The sequence below is a fragment of the Grampus griseus genome, assembly GCF_964374135.1.
Source record: "Grampus griseus genome assembly, chromosome: 4".
In the NCBI taxonomy this organism is placed as follows: Eukaryota; Metazoa; Chordata; class Mammalia; order Artiodactyla; family Delphinidae; genus Grampus; species Grampus griseus.
Window position 1 is genome coordinate 82151992 of NC_138997.1, and position 12713 is coordinate 82164704.

General features: G+C 41.8%; 1 protein-coding gene across 3 annotated transcripts in view; it reads right to left on the reverse strand.

Annotated features, from left to right (window-relative positions):
- Positions 1 to 12713, reverse strand: part of PGCKA1 (PDCD10 and GCKIII kinases associated 1) — an 82655-nt gene that overhangs the window by 22933 nt on the left and 47009 nt on the right. The window contains exons 2-3 of one of the 3 annotated variants that reach the window (XM_082653941.1): positions 7191 to 7259; positions 2369 to 2444 (exon numbers count right to left, since the gene is read on the reverse strand). The exons of 1 other annotated variant lie outside the window; for it this stretch is intronic. The gene's annotated coding sequence lies outside the window, so the exon portion shown is untranslated. The remainder of the gene's footprint in view (positions 1 to 2368; positions 2445 to 7190; positions 7260 to 12713) is intronic. One more of the 3 variants, XM_082653939.1, reaches the window with a different exon arrangement.

Genomic DNA, 12713 nt, shown 5'->3' on the forward strand with positions numbered 1-12713 from the left:
TAGATAAACAACAGGGACCTACTGTATAGCACAGGGAACTATATTCAGTATGTTGTAATAACCTATGATGGAAAAGAATCTAAAAAAGTATATATATATATATATATATATATATACACATACACACACACGTGTAACTGAATGTACACCTGAAACACTGTAAATCAACTATACTTCAATAAAAAAATAATGAGAGAGAAACAATAAAACGTTCTTGGAAATTAAAACAAGACAGCAAACATGAATATTTCAATGGAGAGTCTAGAAGAGAAACATGAGGAAATCCCATATAAATTCGCAAAGGAGATAAAGACATGAAAAATTAAATAGAACTGTCATAAAAGTAAAGCTCCTACAGGCTTCAAGAAAGAAAAAAACTGATCATATACAAAGAGCTGGGGATCAGAATGGTTTTAGACTTCTTAAACACAAACACACACACACACACACACACACACATTATTCTGAACTTGGCCAAACCACCAATGAAGTGAGAGGGTACTATAAAGACATTTTCAGATAAGAAAGGTCTCAAAAATTTTACCATTCATATACCTTCCCCTCCTGGGAAGGAGGCTATTAGAAGATGTAACAAACAAATGAGGTAGTAAACCAAGAGCGGAAGACAAGGAATACAGGAGATAGGGCATTAAACACAGGAGAGAGACAAAAGTAACCTCCAGGACGATGGTGATGGGAGACCCCAGAATACCAGCAACGTGCACAGCCTGGATGACAGCTCATTCTGACTGGAGAAGATGAGAAGGCTCTGGGCAGTTTTCTTTTAAGAGATGAAACTGATAGAATCACTGAAGTGTCCCAAAGAGAAAGATATATATATATACAATAGGGAAAGACTTTGGGGTCAAATCAGTGGTAAGGATGTAGAATACTGAACAGATGAAAAAAATGAGCCATTTGCTACCTTCAGAGAAAAAGATGTTCAGGAAAGGAAATTTAATTATACTTCCCTACCTGGCTTAGCTGTGAACTGCATTTACATAGTTATAATAAATACTAGTTATTCATCTAACTAAAACGGGAGGGGGGTGTTCAGTAGGGAGTGGGAACATTTCTTACGTGTGGTGGGGCAAGGGGTGGAAGCTGAACCATCTTTTACCACACTGGAAGATATAATGTCTGAAACACTAAAAAAAAAAAAAATCAAGAAGTGGTAATAGAAACATTCATTTAGAGAAACTGAGGCAAATAACCAAAATAATCAGTGAAAGAAGTGAGTTCCTTTGAGGAAAGAAAGATGTGTTCACGAGTAAGCAGTCTGGGCTTTATCTGAAGATTTGGGAACCAATTTAGTCCTAAGAGCAAAGTCATGAGAAAGGGTAAACCAGATGATAGCAAGCAATAACAATGATGCTTTTGAAAAAAGCTGACTCCCATCCATTTATTTAACCTACATTAATTATTTAATGTCTAGTACCGTGGGCCAGGTCATGTGCTAAAAAGAGATGACTTAGCAGGATGAACTGCTTACAGCCTGGTGGGGTGGGCAAAACAAAAACAAATAATTACGATCCAGTGACATAATAGAGCTTAGAGGCAAAGCATCATGACAAGGTGGGGACCAGCAGTCAACCTGTCAGAATATTCTAGAGCCACACAGCCCAATATGGTAACTACTAGCCATAGGTGGCTATTTAAATTACTAAAAATTAAGTCCATTAAACGTTCAGTTCCTGGTTACACCAGCCAGCCACATTTCAAGTGCTTGAAAGCCACATGTGGCTATCGTATCAGACGGGGTAGACACAGAACATTTTTCTCATCACAGAAAATTCTGTTAGATGGTACTGGTCTACAGGTTCTTAAATGGTGATTTTTATAGTGTTTTCAAGTACATCAAACCCCTGAAGGGATCACATTCCATGGGTCTATTAGTAAGTAGAGCCTTGCTGAGTTTGATATTTAACTAGTTATCTGTACACGGAGTAGAATTTTTACTCCAAGTTTAGTTTTCAATTGGAGCCACGGGTGGAACTAGAAACGGGTCTTTCTTACATGTCCTGATACTGTTTGATCACAGATGTTGGGGGCAAGTGCTGCTGGTGACTAATAGTCTTTGAGCCTTTGGGAAAGCACTTCTGTGTCGTGAAAAGAGGGGAGAGTTCTGGAGAACTCAGAAACTCCTGAGTTTGAATTTTAGCTCCACTACTTATAGCTGTGTGGCCTCAAGCAAATCTCTCAACCTCTCTGGGCCTCTGTTTTTTCAGATGCCAGGTTTATAGATAACGCAGGAATCAGGATAAGCCGGTGGCAGAAGCACAAAAACGGCAGCTGCTATTCTTCTCGTCATTCTTAATCTACAGGTGAAGAGGGGCCCTCAATGAAGACAAGGGCTGACTCTCCGCACCTCTCATTTCTTCTCATCACTGCCCTGATTTCTGGCTTTTGCGGAAGGATCTATCATTGACCAGGAACTTTAGTACCTATGAGAGGAAGAGGAATTTAAGTTCAAAGAAGGGCGAGAGGAAGAAGGGGGAAGGGTACTGGCATTTACCCAAAGCCCAGGACATGCCAGCGTCCACCCGCAGGTACTACGTGTCATTCTATAAACCCTCCCAAGGTCGAGGGGAAGCTGAAGGGCATGAGAAGGTGGCTGGAGGGGAAGAGGCTTGTGGGTGGTGAAAAAAGAAGCATGGTCACACGTAAACCCACAGGAGTCAGGTAGACGAGGGCTGCGAATGCCATGCTCAGGGCCCGGCTTGATGAGATTCGCAGTTCACAATAATAAACGGCAGCAACACGTGGGACTCACGGTGGGCCGAGAGTAGAGGTGGCCGAGGGGAACTGAGCCAGCCTGTGACTTACCCACAGACGGGTTTTCATTCAGAACTTACACCATACGGTCCATCTCTGTTGCCTTCTTTAACTTCCATGAGAAGAAAAACAAAGTTTCTCCTTAAGTGGAGTTAAATTCTAAACATGATAAGCCTGAGTTGGCACCAACGCTGGTTGCCAGAATTAACTTTTCCTTGTAATTTGTAAATGCAATTCAGGCTTGTTTTCGGGTTTCCTTTTATGGGCTTCCCCCCACCCCCACCTCTCAAGCAGGGCCAATATGTGAATAGAAAGAAAAGATCTCCAGCTGGGCTCCTTTCTCCGAACTAGCTTTGCAAGCTTTGCAGCATCTTCCTTGGATACGATTCAGCTGGGGGCCTTCCCTGTATTCCAAGACGAATTCCTGCATCCTCACACAGGGGCCCTTTGTTGTCTGAGGTTATAAGAAGCTAACCACTACTTTGCACAAGGAAATATCTTTTCCCAGTGCGAAGTAATGATCAAAGAGGAATGCCATTTAAACCAAGGGAAAACAAAACCGTGATTGATATCTAGAATCTCTACGGAAAAAAAGAACGACCCTAGTTACTTCACTAAAGCACGGTCATCTGCAGTATAAAGTGTAAAATTCACTCATCTATTGATGGATTTTAAAGTTTAGTCCTTGGTACAAAGTCTAAGTACTTTTTTTAAGTATAAAAACTTTTTTTTTCTTTTGTAGCTGCTCTGCTTATAAATATCTCCAATCTTTTCCAAATGGTTAAAGAACTTTTCTCATTAAAAAAAGCTGTTTGTATGTGTACATATTTATATGTAAAATACATATATATAAAATAGATGTGATTATACACAAACATGCACAAATCATACAAAGTTTGGGAAAAGGGAAGAAAAAAGCCAGCTGTAATCATAGCAATCTAACCTGTGTTAGATGCTCAGTATTTTCCCCAGGATTTGTTTTAGTTTATGTCCATCTGCATACCTGTTTTTTTTAACATCTTTATTGGAGTATAATTGCTTTACAATGGTGTGTTAGTTTCTGCTTTATAACAAAGTGAATCAGTTATACATATAAATATGTCCCCATATCTCTTCCCTCTTGTGTCTCCCTCCCTCCCACCCTCCCTATCCCACCCCTCTAGGTGGTCACAAAGCACCAAGCTGATCTCCCTGTGCTATGCAGCTGCTTCCCACTAGCTACATTTGGTAGTAGACATAAGTCCATGCCACTCTCTCACTTTGTCCCAGCTTACCCTTCCCCCTCCCCGTGTCCTCAAGTCCATTGTCTAGTAGGTCTGTGTCTTTATTCCCGTCTTGCCCCTAGGTTCTTCATGACCTTTTTTTTTTTAGATTCCATATATATGTGTTAGCATACGGTATTTGTTTTTCTCTTTCTGACTTACTTCACTCTGTATGACAGACTCTAGGTCCATCCACCCCACTACAAATAACTCGATTTCGTTTCTTTTTATGGCTGAGTAATATTCCATTGTACATATGTGCCACATCTTCTTTATCCATTCACCTGTTGATGGACACTTAGGTTGCTTCCATGTCCTGGCTACTGTAAATAGAGCTGCAATCAACGTTTTGGTACATGACTCTTTTTGAATTATTGTTTTCTCTGGGTATATGCCCAGTAGTGGGATTGCTGGGTCGTATGGTAGTTCTATTTTTCGTTTTTTAAGGAACCTCCATACTGTTCTCCCTAGTGGCTGTATCAATTTACATTCCCACCAACAGTGCAAGAGGGTTCCCTTTTCTCCACACCCTCTCCAGCACTTATTGTTTCTAGATTTTTTGATGAAGGCCATTCTGACTGGTGTGAGATGATATCTCACTGTAGTTTTGATTTGCATTTCTCTAATGATTAATGATGTTGAGCATTCTTTCATGTGTTTGTTGGCAATCTGTATGTCTTCTTTGGAGAAATGTCTATTTAGGTCTTCTGCCCATTTTTGGATTGGGTTGTTTGTTTTTTTGATATTGATCTGCATAAACTGCTTGTAAATTTTGGAGATTAATCCTTTGTCAGTTGCTTCATTTGCAAATATTTTCTCCCATTCTGAGGGCTGTCTTTTCATCTTGTTTATGGTTTCCTTTGCTGTGCAAAAGCTTTTAAGTTTCGTGAGGTCCCATTTGTTTATTTTTGTTTTTATTTCCATTTCTCTAGGAGGTGGGTCAAAAAGGATCTTGCTGTGATTTATGTCATAGAGTGTTCTGCCTATGTTTTCCTCTAAGAGTTTTACAGTGTCTGGCCTTTCATTTAGGTCTTTAATCCATTTTGAGTTTATTTTTGTGGATGGTGTTAGGGAGTGTTCTAATTTCATTCTTTTACATGTAGCTGTCCAGTTTTCTCAGCACCACTTATTGAAGAGGCTGTCTTTTCTCCACTGTATATTCTTGCCTCCTTTATCGAAGATAAGGTGACCATATGTGCGTGGGTTTATCTCTGGGCTTTCTATCCTGTTCCATTGATCTATATATCTGTTTTTGTGCCAGTACCATACTGTCTTGATTACTGTAGCTTTGTAGTATAGTCTGAAGTTAGGGAGCCTGATTCCTCCAGTTCTGTTTTTCTTTCTCAAGATTGCTTTGGCTATTCGGGGTCTTTTGTGTTTCCATATAAATTGAGAAATTTTTGTTCTAGTTCTGTGAAAAATGTCAGTGGTAGTTTGATAGGGATTGCATTGAATCTGTAGATTGTTTTGGGTAGTATAGTCATTTTCACAGTGTTGACTCTTCCAATCCAAGAACTGCATACCTGTTTTACACAATATATAAACAACTTCACGTCCTGCTATTTTCCCCTTTAACATTATGTTTCAAGCCTTTCCCATGACAATCCATAATGTTCATAATGATTGTTTTATTTTTAAAATTTTTTTTAAAGATTTTTTTGATGTGGACCATTTTAAAAGTCTTTATTTAATTTGTTACAATATCGCTTCTGTTTTATGTTTTTTTGGTTTTTTGGCCACAAGGCATGTGGGATCTTAACTCCCTGACCAGGGATTGAACCTGCACCCCCTACCTTGGAAGGCGAAGTCTCAACCACTGGGTCGCCAGGGAAGTCCCCACAATGATATTTTTAAATGGCTGCAAATTATTCCAATTAATTATTATATAATTAATAATGGAAGATATATTATGCCAGCTAATTAACCATTTTTCTCTATCGCTTAACATTTTTGGAACTTTCCTTTTTCAGTAAAGTTACCCTCCTTGCAGTTTCCAAGTTCAGTGTCTATGGTGCTGACTATAAACTTTACATAACTGTAACGTGTGACATGATTTTGATTTTCTTGCCTTTCCATTTCCTAATTTTCTTCTGATACAAAGTAAAGATGATCTATAGGACCCAGTCATTAGAGACAGCCAGGAGGCTGTTTCTCCATCATAAACCAGGAAATGCTGGATCTGCAAGGCATCACCGCTCTTCAAATTCAGAGCTCTATATGGGTAAAAGACCAAGGAAAACCTGCCCAGCAATTACCTATACAGGCAGAAATCCTCTCTTCCCAAACACTTAAAGACCCTGAACAATAGATGCTAGGGAATCAGACGCAAATTTTTAACTTCTATTAAGTTAATCTTTTTTTCTCTCTCTTTGCGGCACAAGCTCTTCCCAGGCAGAGGCTTAAGGTGCGTCCCTCTTAACAGCAGGGACCCCAGGAGAAACGGCTGACAGTCATCCTGTAAACATGTAGGTGCTCCAATGCCCTTTGGATATTACCTTTTCTACTTATAAAGTCCTATTCTCAGTTTTCTCACATAAGTGGCCTAAGAAGTGTGTCTCAGAGCTGCATACTGTCTCTCACACCTTCATTCACCAAGGGCAGGTGAGGGGATGAAATGGAGGCAGAGCCTGTGGGCCAAGTCACTGCAGCTGTGGGGCTGTCAGTTCACTTGTGAACGGGAGCTCAGGGAAGCTGTGGGCATAGGACTCTTCACTGGGCCCAGGAAGGCAGTGTAGTTACACTCAACAGATGTTCAAAACCCAAACTTGGGCTCTGGATCTGATGTGTGAGTGAGTGAGAGAGTGTGTGTGTGTGGGGGGGTGGTGGTGGTTGTGGTGGTGGTAGTGATAGTATCTGACATTTGAATATCCAGTATGTGTTTGGTACTTGACGCTCATTATTTCATTTTCTTCCCAGCAACTCTGTGACATAAGCATTACTAGCTCCATCTTATGAATATGGAGACTGGTTTATTAAGCTTAACTAATTCATATAAGGTTACACAACTAGTAAATGGTGGAGCCAGGATTCAAAGTTCAAGCTTTTTTATTCACACCATGAAGTCTTCAATATGACAGGATTCATGTCATCAAGCCTATCGTCATGGGGGCAGGTAGGAACTGTGGGAATATGGGACACAGGAGGTCAACTAACCTGGGCTTCCCATTCATGAAGGGCCTCAATGTAGACTCTTGACGAGTATCTCCAAATATACGCCCAGAGCTACACGGAGAGGATTGAAAGAAAACAATGTTCATCACACAGCTTTGAACTTCAGCCCGACGTTTCCATAGTAAATCACGAGCAGTTCCCTGTGAACTAATACTTTACCTTGAGAATAGGAAAATTTTATCACCTTTATGCATGTGTGCAATATTGCAAATCTGTACAGATAAGCATTTAAAATATTCTTCAATGTTCATAATCCTGCTTTGTCATTATTTTACTTCTTAAATATATCAGTAGCCTTGGAAACAACAACAACAAAGTAATCCAGGCCTCTTTCAACCTCTGAGTGACCTTGATCTGACATTATGGTTGTTCTAAAAAAAACAGGTTGTATATTAACTGTAAGCGTAATGCAAAAAAGAAAAGTTAGCGATAGGTTTCTGTGCAATTACTTCAAGAGAAATTTTCAGGGGCAGGGAGTCAACTCTCATGTACCTGTTGTAGAGACTCCACTATTTGTGATTCCTTAAATATATGCATCTTAAGAACCTAAGAGCTGTTATCCCATGGATTACATACATGGTATTGGCACAGGTAAGCAATGAATCACTAGCAGATTTTATTAGGATGCTACTGGTCCTCCAGCTCCTGGGCCTCTCTTTGCTTGTGTAGGCAGGCAAGGGCCCTGCTGCCAAGAGGCCATCACTCTCTGCCCCAAGCTGGCCAGCCACGCCACGACTGACTGAGACTACATGTATTAAAGGAGGGACTTGAACATGTCAATTAAGCTGTCCCTCGCTAAATTTCTCCCATTCTACAGTGAGATTTGTGAAGTGTTTTGACACCCTGGCTAAGCTATTAGTCTTAGTAGAGAGAGACAATGAGAACAAATAAATGGCTATTAAACTGCTGTGAATAAAGATCAAAGTTAGAGGGCTTCCCTGGTGGCACAGTGGTTGAGAGTCCGCCTGCTAATGCAGGAGACACGGGTTCGTGCCCCGGTCCAGGAGGATCCCACATGCCGCAGAGCGGCTGGACCCATGAGCCATGGCCGCTGGGCCTGCGCATCCGGAGCCTGTGCTCCGCAACGGGAGAGGCCACAGCAGTAAGAACCCGCATACCGCAAAAAAAAAAAAAAAAAAATTAAAGTTAGAGTCACAGCATTTTGGGGTGGGAAGGCCCTGAGAAAATATTACTCTAGCTCACATGTGTTACAGATTGGGAACTGCAGCCCTGAGAGGCTGTGACTGCCAGTATTACTTTTTAAAATTTATTTTAAAAATATATTTATTTATTTATTTATTTGGCTGTGTCAGGTCTTAGTTGTGGCACGTGGGATCTTCGTTGTGGCATGAGGGGTCTTTCGTTGTGGTGCACGGGCTCTCTAGTTGTGGCTTGCAGGCTCCAGAGCACATGGGCTCAGTAGTTGAGGTGTGCAGGCTTAGTTGTCCTGCGGCACGTGGGATCTTAGTTTGTTCCTCCTGTAGATCCCTAATCAGTGATCGAACCAGCGTCCCTTGAATTGGAAAGCAGATTCTTAACCACTGGACCACCAGCGAAGTCCGCTGCCAGTATTATTTTTGCTACACCATGCTGCTGTCCTTGTAGAGATCTAGAGCAGGGGTCAGGCCACCTGTTTTTGCTAAGTAAAGTTTTGCTGGAATACAGCTATGCCCATTCATTTATGAGTTGTCTATGGTTGCTTTCGAGCTACACAGCAGTGGTGAGTAGTCGCTACAGATGTCGTATGACCCACAAAGCCTAACATATTGACTCTCTGGCCCTCTACAGAAAAAGTGCTGACTCTGGCTCTACAGGATGAACAAAGCAGATGAGGAGGAACCAAGCCATGCCAGAGCCATGTGAGTGAACTTGGCAGTGGGTCTTTGGAGGCCTGCCAATGGGCACCTGAGGGAGCTTGGAAGCAGGTTCTCTAGCTCATATGCAGCCAGGAGATGAACACGGCCCTGGCCAACAGCTTGACTATAACCCCACAAGAGACCTTGAACCAGCGGTGCCCTGTTAAACTGTGCCTGGGTTCCTGTGAGATAACAAATGTTTGCTGTTTTAAGCTGCTAATGCAGGGGGTGGGGAGGGGGTACTTTGTTACACAGCAATAGATAACTAATACAATTGTGTCTCATTAGCTGGGCTCACCTTTGCAAGGCGAGTGAAATTCTACCTCCTGGGTCAGAGTACCATTACGATCTGCTCTGTGGAGACTTTTGGACCCCTGGTCCCCATCTCCAAATGGAACCATCTATACCAACCAACTGCTTACTCAGAGTCTATCCCTTGGCCTTGTGGTCAGTTATGTAGATGTCTGTCTCTCTGGCTGGTGCTGTGTCTCATTCAATTTGTTACCACAGAAGCTTATTTAGTACCTATTATTCATAATGGAATTATAATATTTACTGAGTGCTTACTACATGCATCAAGCACTTTATGTGCATTATCTCATTTAACCCTCACAACCACCTTAGGAGGTAGATACTATTTTTCAGCCCATTTGTTAGGGGAGAAAGCAAAGGTTAAAGAGGTTAATCAATCTGCCTTTTATCCTCTGGTGAGCTAGTGGGAGCACCAATATTTGAGCTCTGACTGACCCTGAAGCTGCCACATTCTGTTGACTGGGACCCAAAGTCCCAGGATATGTGGCTCCAGGCTTGGCACCGCCACATTTTTTTTTTTTTTTTTTTTTTTTGCGGTACGCGGACTTCTCACTGTTGTGGCCTCTCCCGTTGCGGAGCACAGGCTCCGGACGCGCAGGCTCAGTGGCCATGGCTCACGGGCCCAGCCGCTCAGCGGCATGTGGGATCTTCCCAGACCGGGGCATGAACCCGCGTCCCCTGCATCTGCAGGCGGACTCTCAACCACTGTGCCACCAGGGAAGCCCAGCACTGCCACATTTAACTGTGGACCCAGAAAAGTCACTCACGCAGAGGCCACCAGTGTCCTCCTTCATAAAGTGGCTATGATGATGATGATGTCCCTTTCCTATCAGAGTTACTGTGAGAAAAAGCACATGTGCTGAAATACTGATCTTTAGTTCACAGCAAATGTGGAATCAAAATGAAGTGATTTTCTGATCTTTGACCAGGCACCCATGGCAGACCTAAAAGAAGATCAGGAAAACAGGCTGAGTTGGACAGAAGTGGGAGGGCACTTCAGGGAAGACCCAGAGGGAGGGGAAAAGGGACACTGGAATCTGCTTCCGACACCCCTTCCCACCTCCTGTTCCTCCCTCTCCTGCTCTTGGTATCACTGTGGCCCCCGTGCCTCATCTGCAAAAATCCCCCAAACAGTGGTGGGTCGGATAATGAGGAGAAATCCTCAGTTCTTTCACGCTTTGGGAGTTTTTACTGGGACTGCCCTGAGCTCTCTCCCCCCTGGAAGTAAATCACCAGCAGTAGTTCCCTATGAACTAGTGGTCCTGGTTCTGAGCTCCCACAGTACCTGCCATACCTCGCATACAAGGGACTCTGAATTTTTCACAGTTGCCTCCTTAGTGTGTAGCAGCGTGCTTGACATACATTCGACTGATTTTAGATGAATAACGGATAGAATTTTCACCCACTTCTAAGCCTGTTCTGTGCTAGAATGTAAATCCCATAAGGAAACTGCCTGGTGCTCAATCCAGCACCAGGCATGTAGTGGGAGCTCAGTAAGTATTTGTTAACCAGCTGGCCCTAAACGTTTGGCCTCATATTACTAGATCCAGGGCAGTATGGTTTGATTAAAGGGAGCTGAATTCAAGGAATGGCTTCGAGGTTCAGAAGACACCCCAACTGTGGCCACACTAGAATGGATTCCCAGGAGCTTCCTGGACATGGGTTCTCGTGACTTAAGTTCCTAGACTTCATGAAGCTATAACATCGATGTGTGCACTCAATCTCCAGGAAAAGCATTATCTATCTATTCTGCTCAGACGGCAGCCAAATGACCTTGTATTTAAATTGTATGTTTCTTGGAGCAGTGATCTTCAAAAGCTAAAAAACAAAAAAAAAAAAGAGAGAGGTACTTCTGTATGGACTACCTATTTCATCTTGCTTCCTTAAATGCCACTGATACACACACACACAAATACCAAAAACCAACATTGCTTCTCTTCCAACTAACAACAAAATCCCAAGAGATCAAAAACTTCCTCAAGGTTTCCTCTCAGTATCAGTTCTGATAAGTTAGGTAAAATGGACGTCCCAAGAAAATAAAGAACCTGACATATTCTTAACATCAAAACCAGAAAAAAATGCTGCCTAATAATCACCCAGAAAACGTGCACTGTAAGTATTTCCCACCGTTACTTGGCAATCCACCTACTTTTCTAAGGGAACCAAGAACTCTGCAGACATCATCTGTCTCCATCAAGATGCCTGTACGAACCTGAGTCAGATATATCTTGCCCAGTTATTATTTTTATCTCTGCCACTTAAGCATTCCTAATCATATGTAAGCAATTTTCCAGAAAATATTGGAAGTGTCCCTAGCTATTGTTTTTTTCCTTCCTTGTTTTCCATTAATAGATATTAGATGTCCGTGAGATTAAGGTAGGAAGGATGGCAGTTTTCAAAATTTTGCATATTAAAGTTTGCTCAAAGAAAATGAAAACATTTGGCCAAAGGAAATTTGCTTATGTGTAAGCTAAAATCAACAGCAAGCCCCACTTCCCACAGTGTGGAGTGCAACATGGAAAACCCAGTTTGTGGAAACAGTCCAAAACCAATTAAAGTAGATTTAAGTAACTGAGCATATAAAAATATGCATAACAATCCACAGATTTCTAGAGTATTTCTAGAGAGTGGTACAGGGTAGAAGGAAAACAAAACCAGAAATTGATACGCTCTTAACCTACTTGTAATTCACTCAACTAAGTAAATATGAGACTGGCTTAAATTCCCAAATTTTCAATCCTTAATGTTTTCTTAGCCTGATATAGTAACACATAAAGTGTATTAACTTACTGTCTTTGGGGGAAAAAATACTGCTGCTTAAACCAGAGATAGCTGGAAAAGGATCCTACAATCTTCATTAGCAATAAAAGGTACATAGATGCATGGAAACAAAATCCATGAGGAGACATTTATCTGTAACCTGCTTTGGGGTAGTCTGAAGATTTCTTGACAGTATTCCCTCTCGCCAGTGGACTAATGCAATAAATTTAACACCAGAAGAACTTGGCATGCTTTTTAGCTTCTCTTTTTTAACAATGGGATAAAACAACTGTATTCCTATTTCAACTATGTTCAAAATTGTGCCAGTGCTTTGGGGGAATGCAAGAACTTTGCTCTGTGGTTCTAGCAGGTGCAAAACTTGTAGACCAATTATACCCCACAGACAGTGGTGCACTGGCAATGTTTAACAACTGGTTCTACAGAAAAAAAAAAAAGTTTATTATAAATAAAGCATGTGTAGCACACAGTTTATAAGTAATAATAAAAACCCCAGGGCTTGCCTGGTGGCGCAGTGGATGAGAGACCACCTGCCGATGCAGTGGATGTGGGTTCGTGC